This window comes from Ambystoma mexicanum, chromosome 6p, assembly GCF_040938575.1.
Source record: "Ambystoma mexicanum isolate Mex_15411 chromosome 6p, UKY_AmexF1_1, whole genome shotgun sequence".
Classification (NCBI taxonomy): domain Eukaryota; kingdom Metazoa; phylum Chordata; class Amphibia; order Caudata; family Ambystomatidae; genus Ambystoma; species Ambystoma mexicanum.
In genome coordinates this window covers 1,530,463,795-1,530,479,194 of record NC_090935.1, presented here as the reverse complement: position 1 = coordinate 1,530,479,194, position 15,400 = coordinate 1,530,463,795, and the positions used below count along the sequence as shown (strand labels likewise).

The window sequence follows — 15,400 nt, the reverse complement described above, 5'->3', positions numbered from 1 at the left end:
GAGAAGGAGGCTGGCAGTGCGGGTGAAGGCTTAGCTGGATGGCCAAGGAGATCCAGGTGAGAGGAAAGGAGGGCATGATCAGACTAGGAGAGAGGAGTAACAAGAAGGTTGGAGATGGGAAGGTCTGAGGAGATGAAAGCATCCAAGGTGTGTCCGGCAGAGTGCATCAAACTAGAGGGGAGAATAGGGTGGGAAAAGAGAGTCACAGAAGTTGCAGAAAGACCCAGAGGCTGCATCATAGGAGTCGAGGTGAATATTAAAGTATCCAAGGGAGAGGGGAGGAGGAAGTAGGTGAGAGATGGGAGACACCTATCTAGAAGGAGGAGGTTGGGCCGAGAGCCCTGTGCCATGACAGTGCCATTCAGATAGACATTAATGAGGACCCTGGAGGAAAAGAAGGATGCCAACAGTACCTCGCAACGTGTACCACCATTAATGGGAGAGGAAAAAAAAGGAGAGAGTACAGCATTCATGAGGGGAACCCAAAGGGATGGAGAGGGAGTGGAGGAAAGCCTATCTTTCCCTAACTCTAGGAGGGGTTTCCCTGCCTCAACAAAACTAACTACAGTCTCTGTCAAGATGTCCAAAGTCAAAGTCTTCTGTCCTATGTCCAAAGCCCTACGCTGACCCTCACATGCTAAACCTATCATAAAGTGCAAAAGTACTTCATATTCTTTAGCTGCCACTTGCAGCTGTAGTTCACAATTGAACTCAAAGTTCCAAAAGGGTGTCAAAGAAATAAACAACCAAAGGTTCGAGCATCATTGGAAGGGGGTTCCCTTCCCATACATTTCTTAGTTCTTTCAGAGTTCACAGTCTCATAAGTGCCAAGAGGGTGTTCACCTCCTCTCAGCATTCCCACCTCTTTCAAATATATGGTAAGGACTTCATATTGAGAGATTGTCCTTTCTTCTCCTTACAATCTCTTCCTTCTAAGGGGCTTGTTTCTCTTCCCCGGGGCATCACACATTTACAAGATGTCTTTACTTTCTCTTCTTGCTTGCTTTCACACAGTGGTTTACAGGTTTAACCCAAAAACACCAAGTATTTCTGTCCTCTTGGTCTTTCAGCTATGTTTAAATCATTGGACATGGTTTGCCTTGTGGAGAGATTACCCTCCTCTCTTAGTAGAACGGGTTTCTCTCTCTCCAAGTTCACAACCAAAAGAAGACGAGAACAAGCAGTTGATCCTTGCCTGTTTGGTCTTTTCAATCCTTCACAAGACTTGCTTTCTTTCCTTGTTTGTATTCAACACAGTTCAGGGGTGAGTCTCCTGACTCGTAAACAAAAAGGAGCCTGGGGTACTCTCCTGCCAGGACATTTCCAATGTTGTAACGTTGTCATATGTTCACATTCATTTCTATTCGAGGGAATCATACAATTACTATGCCGGGTTTGCTCCGCCGGCCCAAAATGCCGACTTTATTTTTTTTTTTAAACCCATTTCTCAGAATATTTATGTGGGGGATGGGGTAAAGTAAATAATGAATGTTGGGCGATGGGCTCCTTGCGTTGTATCGATTATCTCAGGAGAAATGCTACCGGAGCTTTGCCTTTTCTCGTGGAGTTTCAGTACTCTTGTCTTTGTTTACCTAGCCCTCTTTTGACCAGCTGCCCAGTTTTCTTATATTTCTGCACGCCTGTCTCGCATGTTACTTTTCTCTCTTTCACTTGTTCTAGTTTACCTAGCACTTACATGCTCTTTTGCTTTCTGTCTCCTCGCTCGTCTGTCTATCTGTTTCCATTTCTTCTGTTTTGAGTTCTGAACGGATTCTGACTTTCCTGACTACCTTGGCTTTCCTTTTCTGTCACTCTTCTTTTCACAGTTTCGCCGATCTCTAGGCTTTCACTCTTTTCGTTACGCGGATTTTGCGGTTGCCGGTCTTCATCTCTCTGTGTTTCGAGTGGCTTTTCTTTTTGCAGAGCCTGCCGCATATTATATCGCTGTGACTGCGCGGCTTTCTTTTTCTTGTTCTATTAGTCTACATGCTGCTAGAATTTCATTAAGGCTATTTTTCAGCTATCCTTGTTGCTCCCTGTGACTGCCCAGTTTCATTTTTCTATTGTGGATCTACTATTGAAGAAACCGTCCTTCATCCAATTCCCGTGCATTTGCTATCTTTACACTCCCATGCATTAAGCAATCAACTTGTCAACTTATCAGTGGATGATTGGCAGGGTTTTTGTGCCAGAGGCTTTCTCCCTGCATCACAAAGGGGCTTGCTCCTTGGGGTCCCTCTGGGCTTGGATAACATTTCAGGCCAAGGTGGATTCTGAGGGAGCTCACCCGTATTTGCATCAAAAGAAGGAGAAGAAAGAGAAGAAAGTTAAAGAGCCTCAGAAGACTCGTAAGAAGATATATTCCAAAGCCCAAGACAGCTCCCTTGAGGACCCAGGTGAGGAGTAAGCACAGGAGGGATCACCAGGTCTTGACACCTGTTCAATCCTAGTGGCAGGAATTATTGCAGGGTACTTCCCCATGATGTTAAATTGGTGGTGTCATTGCTGCTATATTAGAGGGAATTTACTAGAACAAAGGTGGAGGAACAGACAGACAAGAGACAGACCATCAGGAAGGTTGCTGTAAGGAGACACCAGAGGAGATAACTGAGAGTGCCTCTGGATGGAGCTGTCTATCTCTTTGAAGGCCTCACAGCTCACTGGGTCCTATGGTGGAGTGCGGGAGGCCATCTTTGAGAGTCGAGTGACCAGACCCTGCCCTATCTTTCTAGAGTGTCCTGAGATGCAGCTGGCTTTTCTGAACCTTAAACAGAGGCTTGCTATGTAAGTAGAACTGAGCCCTGGGAAACCAAAAGATGGGGGAGTCTGCTTGCCTTAAATCCTTTCCCATTATAGTGGGTGGGCAGGGGGGCAGGGGGTGGACCTGTGTTGATCCTTAGCCTAGTTAACCAAAAAGTTAATTTAATGAATTCCCCATTTGCTGAACACTACATTGTGAATTGTGTTAAAATTCAAAATTAACAAAGCTCACTTCCCATTGTGTGCTGAAAACGATATCCTATTGGGTAATCCTTGTTGTCCTGCTGACCCCTGACTTGTTTAAGAAAGAAGGGTGTCTTTGTTCTTAAATCAGTCCAACCTTTTTATAAAACTTCCGCAATACAGGCCTTCAGTAAGGGGGGTCTGAAATCCAAAATTCCCCAAATCATTCCAATTTGTCTGTCTAACTTCCCAACATAGACCAATGCAAGAGGGGGTCTGAAAACCAAACCAGTAAATCACCCTGTGTTTTATTTAAACCAAAGGTGTGGGCGAAATCATAATTATCAATCTTGAAATCCTACTGCTAGCCAAAAGGCCTGCAGGAAAAGCAAAATCGGACAACAGTACATGATAATTGCCTTTGTGATTGATCAGTGCAATTATTTTGTGAATTTAAATTTGCAGAAAGTGAAAACTTGTGATTGTGTTCTTTTTAATTTCACTTTTGTGATTTATTTATGCTGAGAGAAGTTGATTGTGGTTTGCCATGGATAAAGTGGTGTTTGACATTTTTGTGGTAATTTCTATTACTTTTACTTTAAATAAATATCAATATATTTCCCATACACTGGCCTGGTTCTTGGCTCATTGTTAGTTCAGGGGAGAGAGATCCAAGGGGCATGATATGTGTCTCGGATAGGGCTAAAAAATGATCTGTTAAACAGTTTGTTGCATAACCACTTGTGTGGGGATGGAAGGAACTCCCCTTGTTGAGGGTGGCGTCTCAATAAACAATTACAAATGTTCAGAAGGACAGAAAGCAATTACGGATTATGAGACATGCCAGGTGCTTTATACCCAGGGTTATGAGGCGGTGGGGCTATAACAAATTTATTATTGTGAAAGAGTTTTGTCGGAAGGCTGATCACCTTCAATAAGTAAGTACTGTGACGAGGAAGATGGACATTGGGGTAATGTGCATACACAGTATTTCAAACAGCAGTGACTTCAATGCCTCCTATGCGACAACTTGTGAAGCATCACTGTGTGTCTACAGGTAGAAAGAGCCTACGAACCACCATATGTGGCCAGGAAAGCTCTCTGCCAAACCCCACATGAGTCACTAGCGAGGAGCAGATTTGTTGCTGTCTGCAGAGACTGGTTACTGCCCCAGGCCACAGCAGAGCACTTGACTTAGCATTGAAGTAGCTAACTGCAATGGCTGCAAGACTAGGCAGCACTCATCTAACTTGTATTTATATTAAGTTTGGGCTTCTAGGTGGCGCTTCACCACCACCTATAAGCCAATTCCATTAGAGTAGAAAAGGTAGAAAAGGTATACAGGAGGCAGACAAACGTGTAGATGTTATTTGCTTATTTGCCCACCCATTGACTGCCCATGACCATGCTGATAACTATGTCTTAACCAGGTCTGCCTTCAGCCACTCGATTTATAAACACTATGTGTGTCCTTCACTGAAGTCCTGTTAAAAACAAGCATTGGCAACAGAGTTGGTTTGTGTTTAAGTATCAGGCATTTGCCAGGCATTGGTATTAGATGCCCAGGTACTCGCACCATTCTGCACTACTCGCACCTTTCTGCACCTGCTACCATCAATGGACAGCTAATACCACTTGGGCAGTGCCTATCAAGTGCCATTCCCATGCCTACACAAAAACCCAAACTGTTGGCATTGCCAATGCTTGTTCTTATTTGTCTTAGGTCACAACGTCCTTCGAAGAGAAGCACTATATACAATTAATAGTAGTACTCTCATTTTAGCCACCTCTATGTGCTGCAAACCAGTACACAGAGCTACATGCAACACTTTAATGGCACTTTAGAATTTTGACGGGCATTCAATTGGCAAAAATGGTGTTCATGTGTTAGGGAGAATTCTCATAAATGGCTAATTTCCCTTACCTAATGAGTCCCTCTGCAGCTTTGCTGGATTTCGAGGGTTTATTTTTTTAACCTGGTAAGAGTGTGAGCCTTTTCCCCACTCTTATGTGTTTTGCTGTGTGTGCTTTCACTTTTCGTATGATCTTGGGCACTGGAGCCTCACCTACTCCAGAGCACCACTTTTTGTGTGTGTTACACAGCACCTTCAGTTCGGTGACACAGGTTTGTCTTTGATACTTCCCACTGACTCTGGGGCTGACTACTGTCCGCCAGAAACAGGTAAAGTTGCCATTAACTTTATATAGTGACTTTAAAACTGCAGATCTACTACACCTCATCTTACACGGAGTACTGGAAAAGATTGATTCTTATCCCTTTTTGTCTGTGCCTCTTGGAGCCTTGTTTCACTCCATTAACTTTAAGACTTGGCTGGTGGCAGTGGTATCTATCCCAACTTTTGTACCGCGATTATATTATATAAACGTGGTATTGTTTTAGGATATTATATTAGCCTCGAACATAAACCCGCTTGACCAAATACATTTTTATTTTGGCTCCGGCTGGGTTTATTCACCATTTTTTTTTGTTAAAGTCTTTCTCGTGTTTTTCTCTGTGCGCCAAACTGGGGATGATTCCTTTGTTCGCTGTCTTTTTGCGGCCTTCTGCACAGAAGCCCTCCTTAAGGCGCCTGATAGTCTAGGTAGGCAGGATGTGAGGGAGGGATCTTCGGACCCCTGCCATGGGTTCCCTTGGAAACCCAAGTTGCACTCTTGTCTGATTGGCTAAGGGGACTGGCCTTGCCAGGCCAGCCACCCTGCTGTGTGATTGACAGCCAGGCTGTATGAATAGGGGAAAACTGCATAAAAAGCAGGTCTCAGAGTCACCACTGGAATGAAAGAACCAACGAGGAACTGGAAGAAAAGGACCCCTACAATAACTGAACCACCCGGTGAAGCCCTGCTGCAGGTCCGAAGCTCCAAATCCGACGACAGAGAAGATCCTCCAGAAAACTTCTTCCCTTGAGCTGGTGGGACCAACCAGTGCTCCCAAACTGCAAGCCAGGCCCCTCCTCTGGTCGAATTCACTGTACAGAGCTACAGTGGGCCGGATAGCCAGGAAGGTCGGACCCTGCTTCGGTTTTAAGGCGCGCACCTTTTATTCGTTGTTTTGCTCTGCTGCTGGTTTCTTCCCTGGGTGTGGAGCAGGACCCTCCAGTCTTCCTACTTCGTGTCAGTCCGACAGTCGTTTCAGGAACCGTGAGCCTGCAGGAACCACCAGGAACATCCACCTCAGCTACAGCTCCCTCTCAGTTTTAAGGTACTGTGCAAATACGGTTGTCCGTTTCGTTCAACCGCGGTGAAAGTGTTTGAAATCTTTCTCCTACCCGAGGGCTTGTCCTTCTCTTCTCTTTGAGCTAACTTTTCTACCAACCAACCTCGTCCGGAATCTGTGCCATGAACGTTTCCTGCGAACTACACTGAACTGTATTATCTTGCGCAAAATACCTTTGAATCATTGACTTTGGCCCTAAGCCTTTTCTATCTGATTTTAACCTTGTAGTCTCTCTTGTTCAGTTGCCCTGATTGCTTACCTGTTGATTTTGCCTAATTTCTAATAGCTTTGTCTTTCCCTCCCTTTTAAATTGTTGGAGTGCCATTTTGTCCCCACTTCATTTTGTGAGCCTAACTTGTCTGGAATTTAAGGGAAGTGGTGTGGTGTATTTATGATTGTGATTTCTTACTTTGCTTATAATAGTGAAATGTTATAGAACTGTTGAATAAATATATTCTTTTACTTAGAAACCTTGAGTCAGGGTTTGCCTGAACCTGTTACTCACCAACCAGGATGAGGATAAGGAGGTGACCAGGACCGGTATTCGCAGGGTTTGATTGAAGAGCTCGGATGGGGCCTCCAACCGAGCCTCCTCTCTGTGAGGGAATAGATCTTTAAAATGATATGACCCCCTACTGATTAAAACAGTACAAGAGCCCGATCACCCAAAAGAGCGGGGAGAACACACCGCCACGGTTTACCAGCTGTAAAAATAAAGAAGAAGAGATGAGTTCTATAATTGCAGACCGGGGATGGATTATTTCTACCTCAAGACAATATCCCTGTCAAGACTAATCAAGGAACTATGACAATAGGTTGGAATAGGAAAGAAACACTCCTTACCACTAGTAGTGTTGGGATCAATCCAAGGTGAAACAAACGGCAGTATAAAATAATAAATGGGAATGTTAGTGAGGGTTCTAACCTGAACGGTACGAGGATCGCACTAGTTCCGGGTTGTTGCACACTCTGTGCAGCGTCCCCCTGTGCACTTGTTGAAGAAAGGTAAACACAATTCCCAATGTCCAATATCAGACTTGATAGAAATGTCAATGAATCCCAGACAGTAATCCTGTTAGATGTGTTGTTCGGGGCTAGGAGCAAGACTTGAAAGGGTCCTGTTAACGTGCGGGCAGCAGAAGTACAAAATCGATTTGGCAAGGCAGTCTGTGAAAACAAGAAATAGGTCCTGGTACACTAACCTGGCAGTAAAGTACAAAGCAGCAGACAAGACGGTCCGTTAGGCAGGCAAAGGTCAAGAATTCCAGATTTTCAAGAAAGGACGAAGACGAAACTTCAAAGGCGTCAGCAACTTCAATCAGACGCAGCGGGCTGAATGAAAAGACTGCATTTATCCGAAAGAGAAAGCAAAACGTCAGAGCATGGTGATTGGAGGCGCAGGGCACATGATAGTGCAGTGGAGCATCATGGTACTCGTAGTTTGTTCAATCCCTGCCGCAATCTCCATTGTGAAAGGAATGAGGGAATGAAGCGCCGCATACCATAAGGAAGGAAAACATGTTTGTGCGTGCCTTTTAAAGAACAAGCCCGTCTTCTGGAGTGATGTGCACGGCGGGGTGTAACAGTATCCACACCCAAAAACAGCGCCAACCCCCTACGGGCATGGAAACGGCGCAAAAGGGCAGGCGCGTGTATATTGCACAAAGGCTCCCAAGACCGGTCTTGGGACCATAGCCCTTCCAATCAACCAGGTAGAAGGGACGACCCCTGCGCAGACGATAATCCAGTATGCCAGCCACTTCATATTCCAGGTCACCATCCACGTGCACTGGAGAAGGACGAGCCGGCAGCCTGGTGGAGGCAATACATGGTTTCAGCAGACTCGCATGAAACACGGGATGCACTTTCCACGAAGAAGGCAAAGAAAGACGCACCACTGCCGGGTTGATCACGGCCGTCACCGAATAGGGACCCACAAATTTCGGAAGGAGCGCACGTTTGCCAGGTATGTTCAGATTGCGCGTGGAGAGCCATACCTTCATGCCTACTGTATAATCGGGTGCAGGGATCCGATGCTTATCGGCATAAAATTTGGCCCATCTCTGAGCCTTCAATAGGTGTCCAAGAACTGAGTCATGCACCGTCTGCATGTTCCGGACGCAATCCAGAGCTGCCGGGTTATCAATTGGAAGAGCCGGATCCTGAGGCAAGGAACGAGGGTGTTGCCCGTATAAAGCAAAGAAGGGAGAAACACCAGAAGAGGAGTGTAAGGAATTGTTGTATGCAAATTCAGCCGGTGGGAGCATCACCAACCAATCCGACTGGAACTGAAGACAGAGACACCTGAGATACTGTTCCATGGTGGCGTTAACCCTCTCTGTCTGGCCATCCGTTTGTGGATGAAAGGCCGAACAGAAACGGTCCTCGATCTGAAGCGACGCCGTTAAGGCTCTCCAGAAGGGTGACGTAAATTGGGACCCACGGTCTGAAACGATGATAGAGGGAAGGCCAAAGAACCTAAAAACGTTCTTAAGAAAGAGGGACGCCAATGCTGGGGAAGACGGGAGACCGATACAGGGAACAAATAAGGCCAGTTTCGTGAAATAATCGACCACAACCCATATGGTGTTAAAGCCGTTCACAGGAGGTAAGTCCACTACAAAGTCCATGGATACCATATATCACGGCTTATGTGGCACCGGGAGCGGTTGTAGGAGGCCCATGGGCTTGGACCGAGTAGTTTTGCATTGGGAGCAGACTGAACAGGAGGCAAGGTAGTCAATGACATCTTTAGACATCGAGGGCCACCAAGCCCAACGGCGAATAGCCTCCAAAGTCTTCTGTTGACCGGGATGAGCTGCCGAAATCGAGTCGTGTGACCAGGTAAAAGCACGAAGACGTGCTTCTCCGGGAGGTAAGTATAGCCGACCCTGGATATAAGGCAACCCCTGAACAATGTCAAGATTGAGGTCGAGGCATTCCTTTGCATGAGTGGCAACCCATTCCGTAACTATGGAACGCAAAGACGAATGTGGGGTGCATCCGCAGACCACCCTGCAGGGTAAAACCAAAGGTCGGTCAAGAATGGTACTCTGAGGATCTTGAGGCAGGCGAGACAAGGCGTCAGCACATGTATTGAGACGTGCCGGACGATAGGTGATAGTGAAGTTGAACTGTGAAAAGAAGAGGTGCCAGCGGGCCTGACGAGCAGTGAGACATTTCATAGATTTGAAAGCCAACAGACTGCGATGATCTGAGAAAACCGTAACAGGATGCTGTGCACCCAGCAAATGATGTCTCCATTCTGAAAAAGCCTCCTTGATGGCCAGCAATTCCCTTTCCGTAATGGGGTAATTCTTCTCATAGGGAGTGAGTTTCCTAGAGAAATAATCTATAGGGTGTATTTCACCAGAATCTGGACAACGCTGAGATAAGACGGCCCCAACAGCGGATCCCGAAGCATCCGCTTCCACCAAGTATGGTAACAGTGGATTAGGGTGCTGTAGTACTGGGGCAGAGGAGAAGGCCTCTTTTAGAGCATCAAAGGCCTCTTGTGCCTCAGGAGTCCAACGGAAGGGTTGCTTGGAACTAGTTAATGCTGTCAAAGGAGCTGAGATGGAGGAGAAGGAGTGTATGAAACGTCTATAGAAATTTGAGAAGCCCAAGAACGACTGAAGTGTTTTGACTGAGGTGGGAATAGGCCATTCTAAGACTGCCTTAACTTTCGAACGGCTCATTCTGATACCCTGATTAGTGAGATCATAACCAAGGAATTCGACCTCAGTGGTATTTAAGACACATTTCTCGGCTTTAATGAGTAGATGGTTCTCTCGCAGTCTCTGCAGAACAAAAAGCACATGTTCCTTATGTGCCTGCCTAGATGAAGAGTATATAAGGATATCATCCAGGTAGACTACTACGAACTGGTCCAAACAGTCACGGAAGATATCGTTCATAAAGGCCTGAAACGTGGCCGGAGCATTGCATAGCCCAAAGGGCATGACAAGATACTCAAATAATCCGTACCGGGTTTTGAACGCCGTCTTCCATTCGTCCCCCTTGCGTATACGTACAAGATTGTACGCTCCCCTCAGATCCAGTTTGGTAAATATAACAGAAGTACCTAATTGATCCAGAAGAACAGAGATTAACGGAAGAGGGTACTGGTTTTTTACTGTGACCGAATTTAAGGCCCTATAGTCAATGCAAGGGCGAAGATCACCCTCCTTCTTAGGAACGAAGAAGAGTGGAGAGGCTGCAGGGGACCTGGACGGCCTGATGAACCCGTTGCTCAAGGCTTTCTCAATATAGTCTTTTAATATCTTATCCTCTGGTAACGTAAGGGAGTACACTCTGCCAGTTGGAATTTTGGCCCCAGGTGTTAAATCAATAGGACAATCGTATGGACGATGTGGTGGTAAGTGGTCGGCTCCACCCTTGTCAAAGACATCACGGTAGGCCTGATATTCCAATGGAATAGTTATATCGGGAGCAGTGGTAACAGCCCCGATAAGGGCTGTGGAGGCGACTAATGCCTGACAGGAAGAATCGGGTGACACATTAGTGCTTAGAAAGCATTGTTCATTGCAGAGCGGGGATGGAAACTGAACGACCCCCTTAGCCCAGTCAATGGCAGGGTTATGTTGTTGAAGCCAGGGAACCCCTAAAATGACCCGGAACTGGGGAGCCTTGATCAAGTCGAATGTTATGTTCTCGGTATGCCCTTCTTTGGTTTGCATTCGAACCAGAGAAGTGTTTTGGGTGACCAACCCAGATACCAAGGAGGTACCGTCCACTGCATGAACGGTTTCTGGACGTACCTTAGACACCATAGGCACATTATGAGAACTAGCATAGTCATAGTCCATGTAGTTCCCTGTGGCGCCGGAGTCAATAATGGCTAAAGAAGAAAAAGAGATGTCAGGAGTCGCTGTAAAGACCACAGGTAAGCTAACAGGGGCAGAGGTGACCCCGTGTGAGTCCAAAGAATGTACCCCCGGCGTAGGGACTCTTACTAGCGCCGGGTTTTGGCGTTTCCCGCCTTCCCAACAGGTTTCTTTGGACAGTCCTTAAGTAGATGGTCCGCCGAACCGCAATACATACAAAGATTGTTAGATCTGCGGTGTTCCCTTTGGGCTGGAGTAAGGGGTCCCCGTATAGCCCCCACTTGCATGGGTTCAGGGGCGGACAAGGAAGAACTGGCGGTTTCCAGCAGTGAAGGGGTCAAACCTGCTGGTTTGCGTTCCCCTTTTCTTTCTGCTCTTCGGGCGTCGATCTGCAAAACCAAATCCAGGAGTTCACCAAAAGCCATGGGAACTGTAGGTACGGTTGCTAATACATCTTTTAATTCCTCTGATAGCCCTTTGTAAAAGACTGCCGATTTTTTCTCTTCTGGCCAGTCCGTTTCCGCTGCCAGTTGATTAAACCTAGTAAGATAGGTAAACAGAGAGGATGTCCCTTGGCGTAAGTTCAGGAACTCAAGGTCCGTAGCCTGGGATTTGTAACGAGTGTCAAAAACCCGGTTCATAGCTGCGATGAGGGCATCGCAGTCATATAGCAGGTAGCTGTTTGACTCGAGTAGAGGGTTAGCCCAGGCTGCAGCGGTTCCACCAAAATTGGAAAGGATAAAGGCAGCTTTTGTCGTTGGATTAGGGAAGGCCGTAGGGCGACAAAGAAAGTGCAGCTTGCACTGATTAATAAAGGTCCTATAATTTTTCGGGTCTCCAAGAAATCTCTCTAGAGAAGCTAACGGGAATTGGGAAGCCACCAGTACTGGGGCCGCAGCAAACCCCTATGTTGAGGGATTAGAGACCACTGAAGTCGATGCAGAAGCGTTTGAGACGTCTATCCCCAAAGACTGCGGCTGCGGAAATCTTTGTAGATTATCAATCCTGTGACTCAGAGCATCATGAGCTACTGAAATCTCAGCCCGGAGTTCTGCCACCAGACGTACCATGGCGGCTAAGGGGTCCTCTCCTTCCATATTAATAAGGCTTCTGATTCTGTTACTCACCAACCAGGATGAGGATAAGGAGGTGACCAGGACCGGTATTCGCAGGGTTTGATTGAAGAGCTCGGATGGGGCCTTCAACCGAGCCTCCTCTCTGTGAGGGAATAGATCTTTAAAATGATATGACCCCCTACTGATTAAAACAGTACAAGAGCCCGATCACCCAAAAGAGCGGGGAGAACACACCGCCACGGTTTACCAGCTGTAAAAATAAAGAAGAAGAGATGAGGTCTATAATTGCAGACCGGGGATGGATTATTTCTACCTCAAGACAATATCCCTGTAAAGACTATTCAAGGAACTATGACAATAGGTTGGAATAGGAAAGAAACACTCCTTACCACTAGTAGTGTTGGGATCAATCCAAGGTGAAACAAACGGCAGTATAAAATAATAAATGGGAATGTTAGTGAGGGTTCTAACCCGAACGGCACGAGGATCGCACTAGTTCAGGGTTGGTGCACACTCTGCGCAGCGTCCCCCTGTGCACTTGTTGAAGAAAGGTAAACACAATTCCCAATGTCCAATATCAGACTTGATAGAAATGTCAATGAATCCCAGACGGTAATCCTGTTAGATGTGTTGTTCAGGGCTAGGAGCAAGACTTGAAAGGGTCCTGTTAACGTGCGGGCAGCAGAAGTACAAAATCGATTTGGCAAGGCAGTCCGTGAAAACAGGAAATAGGTCCTGGTACACTAACCTGGCAGTAAAGTACAAAGCAGCAGACAAGACGGTCCGTTAGGCAGGCAAAGGTCAAGAATTCCAGATTTTCAAGAAAGGACGAAGACGAAACTTCAAAGGCGTCAGCAACATCAATCAGAAGCAGCGAGCTGAATGAAAAGACTGCATTTATCCGAAAGAGAAAGCAAAACATCAGAGCATGGTGATTGGAGGCGCAGGGCACATGATAGTGCAGTGGAGCATCATGGTACTCGTAGTTTGTTCAATCCCTGCCGCAATCTCCATTGTGAAAGGAATGGGGGAATGAAGCGCTGCATACCATAAGGAAGGAAAACATGTTTGTGCGTACCTTTTAAAGAACAAGCCCGTCTTCTGGAGTGATGTGCACGGCGGGGTGTAACAGAACCATAGTAATTGCAGCCCTTTGTGTAACCATTTGTACAGCTCACTTACTCTTGAGATAAGTCTGGCTTCTCTGCTACTGCTACCACTATAACTATGTAGTATGGGCTTGTACCAAAGGTGGAATTGTACTGTCACTTGTAGTCTTAATTGTGTGTAGTGTTCCCATAGGGTCCTCATATAATTATGCCTAACATCATGTTTGCAGAAAACTAGCAGGGCAACTACAATTTGTGGTCAAATGGCTGGGAGAAGACGAATCAATAGATAAAACACTCTTCCAACCAACACTGAAGTCTTACTACCTACGAGAAGTCCCATGGCTTGATAAATCCCTGCTCAAGACCCTACCAAACATGCTCAAGCTCTCAATGGAACTGTGGGCGAGGGCGTGGAGACTACAGACGACCAAGGATCCTTGTTCAGCTCAGATCCCACTGGCGGGACTAGTAGGCACAGATCAAAACACACTTGCAATATACAGATGCCAATGGGAAGCTAAGGGAGTAGCACAAATAGGAGATTTGAGGAAAGACGAACAGTGGGCAGAATTCCAAGACATGGTGGAGGAATATGACATACACGAAGGTCAATTCATCCTATATAACAGGATAGTATTAACAATTAAGAAGAGGTGGCCAGAGTGGCCAGAACAAGAGGACATAGAAGGAGAGCTGGAGGCATGGGATGACATATTAGAAGGGGGACATACAACTTCATGATTATATGAACAAATGCTAAAATCTAACAATTCACAAGTGCCACGCATCAGAGGGGGCTGGGAAGAGGAACTCGGAAGACCCCTTGTTGATGAGGAATGGACCAGGGTGCTGAAATATCCAAAAAAGGTATCAAGGAACGCACGGTTCAAACAAGCACAATTATATGTCACGCATAAGGCTTACCTCACGCCTAAGAGAATGAACATAATGAAGCTGGGAGACCCCCGCACATGCCCCTGCTGCCCGGAAGAACAAGCAGATATGATACACATGTTCTGGACCCGCCCAGTGGTACGGGTCTTTTGGGACGAAATCAGACAGAAAGTGGCCTGCAGTGGACTCCAAATACAAGAAGAAAATCCTGAACGGTACTTGCTGAGCCTCTTCCCAAGAGGAGGTAGACACAGGTCACACCTTGCTAAAATCAAAAACCTAATATGCATATTAGCTAAACGGCTGATAGCAATGGCGTGGAACTCAAGGGAGGGCCCAAAAATAGATCTATGGTGGGCGGACTTCAAGAAGTGGGCAATGATAGAGACAGCAGTGTGGATAAGGGCGGCGCAAAAAGGAGTAGAGGAAACAGGACAGAAAATAATGGCATGGAACTCTCTGATGCAGAACTTATTTGAAGAAAGAGAAGATAGTGAAGAGGAAAACCCAGGAGGGGGGAGGAACAGTAGAGGAAAGACAATCGATATGCCCCCAGAACAGGAAGGCAAAAAAATGCAAACTCTGAAACTGCCACGAGAACAGAGGTAGCTAAAAAGAATTGATCCCTACCCACTCCGAGGCGAACATGTGGAAGGATATCTACACTCAGTGCCAAGCAGCCAGTTATGTTGTTGGTTATATGTTATATGTTGTGTTTGTTTTTTGTAATGTTACCAAAAAACCAATAAAGAGTTTAAAACAACAAAAACGGTGATTTTGAAATATTTAATTGCCAACCTCCACTTTAAAAAGCTCTGCATTCTGATGGAAAAGTATGGGACAGGCATAAGTCCCGAACATATTATTTTCATCAGGTATGCCAGGATATAGGTACCTGTGTCAGCAGGTAACAGGCCGGATGCACCAATAATTCTTTATCAGCCTCACATCAGTCCAGAAGTGGAATCGGACTGCCTATTGATCTGTCCAACAGCGTCTCCCACTGGCCCGACCTAAGATCGACATTTGAACTGCTAGCTACTCGTAATATGTGCTGCCACCGTGGAACTCATCCCCATTCTCCATTTAGTTTTCAGCCCCAGGGACTGTTGGATGGGTCAACATGTATTCCATGCACGTTGCAAATCGCCCCGAACTCTACTGCTATTCCTCAGGAAATGCCACGCCCATTTCTGAAGTGTACATGTTGTGAGGTGTCTACTTAACATCCAAGAGTATGCAAATGAACTCTGAAATGTGCCCGCTTTTCCCTGCTAACCTGTCACTGTTATT

At 46.2% G+C, this 15,400-nt stretch overlaps 1 protein-coding gene across 1 annotated transcript in view; it reads left to right on the top strand.

The window, feature by feature from the left end:
• LOC138510613 (coiled-coil domain-containing protein 17-like) overlaps positions 1 to 15,400 on the top strand; it is a 377,034-nt gene that overhangs the window by 336,147 nt on the left and 25,487 nt on the right. The window lies entirely within an intron of this gene.